The sequence below is a fragment of the Triticum urartu genome, chromosome 5 (genome assembly GCF_003073215.2).
Source record: "Triticum urartu cultivar G1812 chromosome 5, Tu2.1, whole genome shotgun sequence".
NCBI classification, from domain to species: Eukaryota; Viridiplantae; Streptophyta; class Magnoliopsida; order Poales; family Poaceae; genus Triticum; species Triticum urartu.
The window spans coordinates 639440676-639449122 of NC_053026.1; the positions used below are offsets into that span (position 1 = coordinate 639440676).

The 8447-nt window shown below is 51.4% G+C and overlaps 1 pseudogene; it reads left to right on the forward strand.

Annotated features, from left to right (window-relative positions):
- Nucleotides 1-4433: 4433 nt before the first annotated feature.
- Nucleotides 4434-7110, forward strand: LOC125507593 (annotated as a pseudogene).
- The last annotated feature ends 1337 nt before the right edge of the window (nt 7111-8447 follow it).

The following is an 8447-nucleotide window of genomic DNA, read 5'->3' on the forward strand; positions in this document are numbered from 1 at the left end:
GGCCTCACAGAAATTTAAGTAGCACAGGATAGTTTCAAAGAACTTACTGGGCATCAACAAAAATTTATCGAAGTGTTTTTTTTGTTTCGATCACTTTATCTACAAACCTATAGTGACAGTATGGTAATCGAGATGTGATGATTGATATCAACGTAGTTGAACAGGTTAAGTGAAAAATGTAAAGCCAATTATTGGGTCCCGTTTAATCAAGTATGGACGAGGCACTTGGATCATCACTCTAACCATTGACACGACAACAAAGGTGTCACTGCAACTTTGTAAAAAATTCATGTGTCTATCTATACTATTCATCAATCCAGTTATGACATCGGATGATTTAATTCCTCCTTCGCAGAAAAAGAAAGAAAGATGATTTCAGGTTAAAGAATTGGATGCTACTGGACCTATTTGAGACGCATAAGACAACTCAAAAGCAATTTACGTGTTAGCTCAGAGTAGAATGTAATGGCAATGTAGCCATCAAATCCCTTCAGCCCACTTGACTTTGCATAATCCCCATCAGCATGCTTGAAATACAGAAGGGCCAAAACACAGGCACTTATCCACATCAGCAGGGATGACCAACAGAACTACTCTCCCTCCATTCACTATTATAAGATGTTCTAACTTTTTTCTAAATCAGATGTATGTAGACATGTTTTAGTGTTTTTGTTCACTCATTTCAGTCCGCATGTATAGTCCGTATATATTGAAAATAACCAAAACGTCTGATAACAGTGAACGGAGGAAGTATTTACAGTCAGTAGTGTGTTGTACCTCTATCTATCAATCCAGTCAGGTTTTAAAAACTTTGCGGCTCTTCATAAAATGCACCGCCAAAAAACACAAGGCATGATGATATATAGGAAGAAACGATCGAAGTTGCTGAAATGAGAGTTGATTACAGAAAGCCTGTTCTGGGCCTTGATCTGGCGCACCCGCAGCGGGATGGTTGCCGTCCGGACCAACAACATCGTCAGCGCAATGGAAGCCCACCTGCGCATGACCCACGACGCAGCAAAACTTATTTACAGCTCAGTTGATCAAAACTGGAACCCCCAGGGTCCACGGTGATGAACTTACCAGTTGAGCCCGGTGATTGAGTGGACGGCGTAGATGAGGTGCTGCACGGCCGCGACCGGGAGGAACGAGTCGGCCGCGGCGGCGGCCACCTCCTCCGACGAAAATGCGGGCACGACCGAGGACGCGGCGTCGGAGATGAGGCGCGCGACGGCGTCGATCACGCCATCCGGGGGCGGGGAGGCGGTGGAGAAGTTACGGCGGGCGCCGAAGGGGAGGGGGAGGGGGAGGCTTTCGGACCTCGAGCGTCGGCGGAGGCCGCCGGAGGGAAATGGCGGGGGTCGCTGGGTAGGGTTTGGCGGACCGGAGCTGGAGGAGGACGAGGGGTCTTGGCTTTGGCGACAGTCGTGCGGGGGGGGGACGGGGTGGGAGAGGGAGGGGTGGGGACGGCGGGTGAGGTGGCGGGAGAGGCTGCTGGCCAGGCTCCTCCGCGCGGCGGAGAATGTCATGGCGGCAGCGGCGGCGGCGAGATGGTGCGGGGATCGGGGGGACAAGAGGGGGTTAACGGCGGGAGCGACATTTCCTCTCCCCTGTACGCCACGGACATATGGCCCCCTGCGGCTTACATGAAAAACCAACTTCCAATGACAACAGGATCAACACGTTTTGCGAAATCACTAGTTGAGGCAAAAATCACTCCAACTTTTCAGGTTGCGACAAGTGGGGCACATGAAAAGCGTCACTTGTCGCAACCAGAGAGTTTTCTCTTTTTTCGTAGATCCATTTATTCAAAACGTTTTATCTCTTAAACCGTGCGTCCGATCTCAAACTGCTTTCATCGTTGAAATTCTTCGCGTCGAGATCTTCAAAACTTTTGACGATTTTTTTTCACGAAAAAAACCGGCTGAGAAAAACTGGACAAAAAAACCAACCCGGGAGCACGGGTTTTTCCCTTTCCGAAAGAGGCACGCCCGTGCCTCTCACGAAATCACAACGGTGCCTCTCGCCGGAGCAAAATTGTGACTCTCGTGGAAGGGAAAAAAAAGAAAACACATTTTTTTTCGTTTTCGAGGAGGCATGGCCATGACTCCCGCGAAAGCACACCCGCCTCTCGCAAAAGCAAAACCGTGACTCTCGCGAAAGAAAAAAACCACGCGGTCGTGACTCTCGCGAAAGCACAACCGTGCCTCTCGCGGAAGCAAAACCGTGACTCTCAGAAAGCAAAAAAACAAAAAACGAGTTTTTTTTCTATTTTCGAGAGGCACTTAAACACGTTTTTTTTCATTTCCGAGAGGCACGGCCGTGACTCTCGCGGAAGAAAAGCCGTGACAAAAGGAAAAAAAATAAAACGCGTTTTTTCGCGCAATTTTTTTTCAAAATTTTATTTTGGTCCAGAAGCTAAGGAAGACTGATGAAAAACCAAAACGTCGAAAAACCCCAAAAAAACCGTTTAAATAGCCGAAAACGCGTGCGGAAGAATAAAAAAAATAAAATCCGGAAGGAGCGCCCAGAGCGCGAGCGTGACGAATGGCTGAGAGCGCGCCAAGTGGCGCTGATCGTTGCGAGGCTTCCGAAGAAGCGCTCGTTACCTAGTGGCTCCCACGTTTTCCCCTATAAAAAGGGATCAACACGATTTTTCCTCTAGACTTTCAAAATGTTTGGCATCCGTGCACTAACCCACCCGCAAAAATTCGGATTAGGCTGTCCATACACTTTAGGCCATCTAACGCGGTGCAAATTGATATGTTTGAAATTCCACAAACCAAAAGCAAAGCTAAGAAGATTTACAAGCATTGGCAGGGGCGGAGGTTTGTAGAGACCAACCTAGCAGCGGTGGAGCTAGAAAAACTTGAGTAGGAGGGTCAATTGATGTTAAAACATATTTGGGAGGGCCAAATATTAAAAAAAAGAATGAGTTTTAGCAGCAAATAACCATTAATATGTATTGTTTATAAGTAAATTAGTAGCAAATAGTGATGTTAGGGGGGGGGGGGCAAGGTCCCTATTGCTACCACTGCAACCTGCCCCCCCCCCCCTCCCCTAGCCTAGGAGGTTTACTCTTATCATCACTAAATTGCTCATATAATCACTGAAATCAGGCCTAAGCTTCGCCGCTAGGCGTTGGGACCTCCGCAACCACCTAGGACCTCAACAGCCCCCCCCCCCCCCCGTTCTGCTTCAAACAACACACCCCTTTCCATGTCATATTAATGTTAGTCCAAAATGCACGTGACCAAGCACTGCCACATGTCGTTTAAACGGCACGACGCTCACACCAGTGCGGTGGTCAAAAAAGTTGTTTCGACCTCCCACTCACGTCGCGTTAATGCCGCTTCATCGCAGACGTGGCCGGGCGAGATGACGTGACGGCTTCTTACCGCATTCAAGTGAGTTGACCATCTTTCCGCCTGCCTGACAATCACACCAGCATGGCGAACAAGAAGCCAACTTCACCTGAAAACATTCAAGCTATCACTCCGCCTGCCCCGGTGCCCACTACTATTTAAAAACGTCGGCCATGACACAAACCACACCACGTCCGAGCCCCACCTCCCTTCATCCAAGCCGCCGCCCACCACCTCTTCCACCCTTCCTTCTTCGATCTCCGTGAGCAATGGCCAGGACATGCAATGGGTGGTGGATGAACTTTCGCCAGGAACGGGAGCGCTGCCAAGGTTGGTAGCTCGGCGTCATTCATACTTTACTCGCGACATCAACGACCAAGCAATGGACTTCGATGACCAACAAAGTGTAGACCAGGGTCGGTTTTTACTTTTGCTATGTAAAAGAAACCATAATATCAATGAAAATGGTGTGTCTGTTTTTATTTTATGGACTAGGTTGGATAGTTGACTCCCCTAAAGCTGTCTGTGGACTTGTCTGCGGACATTTGGTGTGTCCGATTTAAGGTACAATGTTGGAGTTATTATCCTAAGAAAGGGCAGCGATTCTTCCATTCATTTCATACAAGAAGAAGAGAATTGCCCAGTTCATTGAGGAAAATTAGGCGAAAACCAAATCACAAACAGCGAAAATGCACAAAAAGAAAAAAACTAGAGCCTAAATCATAAAGGTGACGGTCCGTACCGCGAGAAGCCCAAAATTAGTCTTAACACCGACGTACGTTGGTAAAAGGGACTATGCTAAAATTTTGCCAACAAAAGGTACTAATTTTTCTGAACAAAAGGTAATCCCAATTCCCAAATTACGTGACGTGGAGATCCAATCAAGCACCGACGTAAGTATAAGCGAGAGTCGGTGGCGATTTTCTACGGCCGGTTTCACGCGAACGCCTATAAGTACGCGGCGCTCGGAATCTAGGGCTACACCACAACCGATCTCATCTACTTCACGAAACCGATCTCATCTATCCGCGATCGTACTTCTCGTCGGCGACTAGCTCGATCGATATCATGGCGAGCGCAGGCCAGCGGTGCGCCGGCTGCTACGGCGGCATCGGACGCTTGGAGGCCGCGTTCTCGTCGGAGTGCGCCCACACTTTCCACCCGCTCTGCGTCTCCGGCGCCCACTCGTGTCCGTCCTGTTCCGCGTTCTGGAGCTTCACGCCGACCTTCCAGCTGTCTCCCTTGCACCCGCAGCCTGCCCGTATGCCGACCGTGCATCACGGCGCTGCTGCGTCGAGGTCAGCGTGCGGCGTATGCAAGTGCGCCTTTCGATACGGCTCCCCCACCTTCACGTCCGAGTGTCAGCACAGGTTCCATCTCGCCTGCGTTACCGGCTCCGTCTGCCCGGTCTGCAACGCCCGCTGGCCATACCAGGTGTCCTCGTACCCTTATTTGCACCCTTACCAGTTCCCGCCGCCGCCGCCTCTGCCGAGGCCGATGCCGATGTGGGCGTCTCCCTTCGTGGACCAGCCATCGCCGGCATATCCTCCTCACGGCGCCGCCGTGTACGACGACGACGAGCCGTTGGAGCCTCTGGCGGCCCAGGGGGCGCCACTCGACGACTGGGATCTCGTCCAGGACGCGGCCAACGGCGGAGGCAGGCTCGTCCTCGACGCGCACTGCGAGCACCCGGCCGTCGCGAGGGGGGAGCCGCACGACAACTTCGTGGTGCTGGTCCACGCCAAGGCCCCCGGCGCAGCCACGCACGCCGCTTGACCTCGTCACCGTGCTGGACGTCAGCGGCAGCATGACGGGCGACAAGATCGCGCTGCTGAAGAAGGCCATGGAGTTCGTCGTCGACCAGCTCGGCCCTGCTGACCGTCTCAGGGTCGTGGCCTTCTCAACGGACGCGCGTCGGCTCATCCCTCTGACGCGCATGTCGGAAGCCGGGAAGGTCAAGGCCAAGGGCGCCGTGCAGTTGCTCATTGCTGGCGGTGGAACAAACATCCTCAAGGGACTCACCGAGGCTGCCAAGGTGCTCGATGGCCGCCGGCACAAGAACACCGTCGCCAGCGTCATCCTTCTCTCGGACGGCCAGGACACGTATAACCTCGGAGGAGGAGGTTACAACCTAGGAGGAGGAGGTTACGGTTACGGCTCGGTCTCCTGCTCCAAGAACTACCGTGCTCTCGTGCCAGGCTCCTTGCTGAGTGGCGCCGGACACCGATCGACACCGATACACACGTTTGGCTTTGGCGGCGACCACGACTCGTCAGCCATGCACACGATCGCCGAGGAGACCGGCGGCACCTTCTCCTTCATCGAGGACGAGACGGTGGTGCAGGACTCGTTCGCGCAGTGCAGGACGCGCTCATCACTGTCAAGTGCGTGCACCCAGTGCGCGTCCAGGCAGTCAAGTCCGGCCGCTACGACAGCAGCATCGATGCGTACGCACGCTCCGCCTCTGTAGACGTAGGCGAGCTGTACGCGGACGAGGAGAGGCGCTTCCTGCTGCTAGTGGATGTGCCCAAGGCCGGCGAAGCTGACGAAGTGACGCAGATCATGAAGGTGACCTGCACCTACCGCGACACGGCGACAGGGCAGGTGGTGGACGTGGCCGGCGAGGACGTGGCCGTGCAGAGGCCGGTGGAGGTGGCCAAGGACCAGCAGCCGTCCATGGAGGTCGCGCGGGAGAAATTCCGCGTGGAGGCGACGGAGGACATTGCGGCGGCGCGGGCTGCCGCGGAGCGAGGCGAGTACGCTGAGGCCGCGAGAATACTGGACCGCAGGCAGGAGGCGCTGCTGCCGGCGCTGGCGCGAGGTGCAAGGCGCTGGTGGAGGAGCTGCGCGAGCTGAGCACCCGCGTGGCGAGCCGGCGGGAGTACGAGAAGTCGGGGCGCGCGTGCATCCTGACCGGCTACAGCTCCCACGCGCAGCAGCGCGCCGCGTCGGCCTCCGTAGCCGGTGCCGTAGGAGGATACCGTTGTCCCCCGCCGCCCGGGGGCGCTGGGGGCATGGGCGGGGCGGCGTCGGTTTTTGGTTTCGGTGCTGCCGGGGCGTACGCGACGCCGGCGATGCAGATGATGGTGGGCGCGTCGAGGCAAGTACGTGAGCAGCAGCAGCAGCCATCGACGTTGAAGAGGAAGAGCGGAAGCGACGGCGGCAACTAAAATCGGGCGGCCGGTGGCTCCAAGTTTCTCTACTCATCAGTCTTCGGCCTTCGATTTAGTTATCTTGAAGTTTTAACTATATCTCATATTTTATTTATCAGGTAGTTATTGAGAACATATATTTATACAGTCTAGTTATTGAGGACATATATATTTTAGTTGTATATCGTCGAGTTATATTGTGGTAGGATTGGAATATTTTCATGTAATGTGTGAGGTTAATGTGTTGCTTTTAAGCGGACTCTTCTGGATGTATTCTCGCCCACTGGAGTAGTTTAAGGATTTTCATAGAGTTTTGTAATTGTCTTTGTTTCTCAATTTTTCACTATGCAGTATACCAAAAATTACTTTACCGATACAAGGGCAACAAGCACATATTAACAGACTAATCTCTATCTCTCCTATTTAAAAAGAACGTAAGGTTTTCATTTCACCTTTCTTTTCATCACCTATTCGTCCAAACTTTCATGTATATGAAAATCAATCATCTTAATTTATTTACCTTCTGAACCAATTCCATTTTAATTTACTTATCAAAAAACTTGCAATCAAAATATAAGGTAATTCACGGTCAAAATTTGATAAACATTTATTTACACAATCACATTATTATTGACAGGTAAATCACAAGTTAACGTACTAGAATATTTATACCTCGTTACAACGCATGTGCATTGTTCTAGTTGGTTAAAACAAATCTTAACAAAACCAAATACACTCTACACAGGAAAGTTGGAGAGAGTACTTTGTAGTTCATACAGATATTTACTATGGCTTCTAGAAAATTTTGTACTGATTCGCACCTCTTACAAAATTACCATGTTTTTTTTTACTAGAGAGTGTCTTTTTCCCTTTTTCTTCACCTTCTTGGACTTTAACAATTTTGTGTGTGTAAATTTTGTATTTTACCCCTACTTTTCCGGTTAGTGACAACTTTTTAAGAAATTCCTTCGTTCTACTCAATTTAAGCAGACCATTGTCACTTTTTACTCCTTCTAATTTCTTTTTGTGTTCCGACTAGTTGGTCCCACGTTTCAGCACTGACTTGGCATGCAACATAGACAGGCTTGTTTTTTTTTTGAAAGATCCAGCATCGTTGGCATTTCATTGATAATAGCAGGAAGCAGCGGAAAACATCCTAGGACCAGATCCGAAGATCAAAGAAAGAGAAAAGGAAAAAAAAACTACAGCCCTAATAGCCGCAGCTCAACACTCCAACCAATCCATACTAGGCAACGCAGCTCCGATTTCGACGACGAACTACTAAGGAAGGCAGGGATGGCGTCACGGAGGATCACCGAACGAGCCATCTGTTACGCGTCATCGTATACCACCGGCCCCCACTGTGGCTTCGACTTCACAGCAACAGGCAGTCGAGGCACACCCAAGGACACGCCGGAGAAGAAGAGCCGACTACCACGACCAAGGCCACGCCTCCGATGTTGCTCACCGTCATCATCGTTGCCACAGAAACCACCGTGCGCGTCCAGTTGTTGGAAGCACCAAAGGGATCAAAGTCTTCAAGATGGTGCCCTAAAGAGGGGAACGACGTTGAAGACGACGCCACCGCCCGACCCTGCAGCAGGATCTAGGTTTTCACCCGAAAGACTTGATCCGGGAGATCTAGCTGTGTGATTCCCGACGACGTCTCCAAGGAGGATAGCGACGCCCACATGCGTCATCGCCGCCGGCCGGCCAGCACCGGCCAAGCTTTCACCCGGGACAGACGGGCTTGTTTGGTCTGTCGATTTTGCTGTTATTTTGGTACTACTTTTTTTTGCGTCGACTACTACTATCTATCTCTCCTTGTTACCATTGCCAACACTAAGGAAACGGTGTAGGCAACACAACATGCATGCCCGTTGCAGCCTGGCTGCCGATAGCTTAAAGGCCTTCGACAAAGCGGAGCACC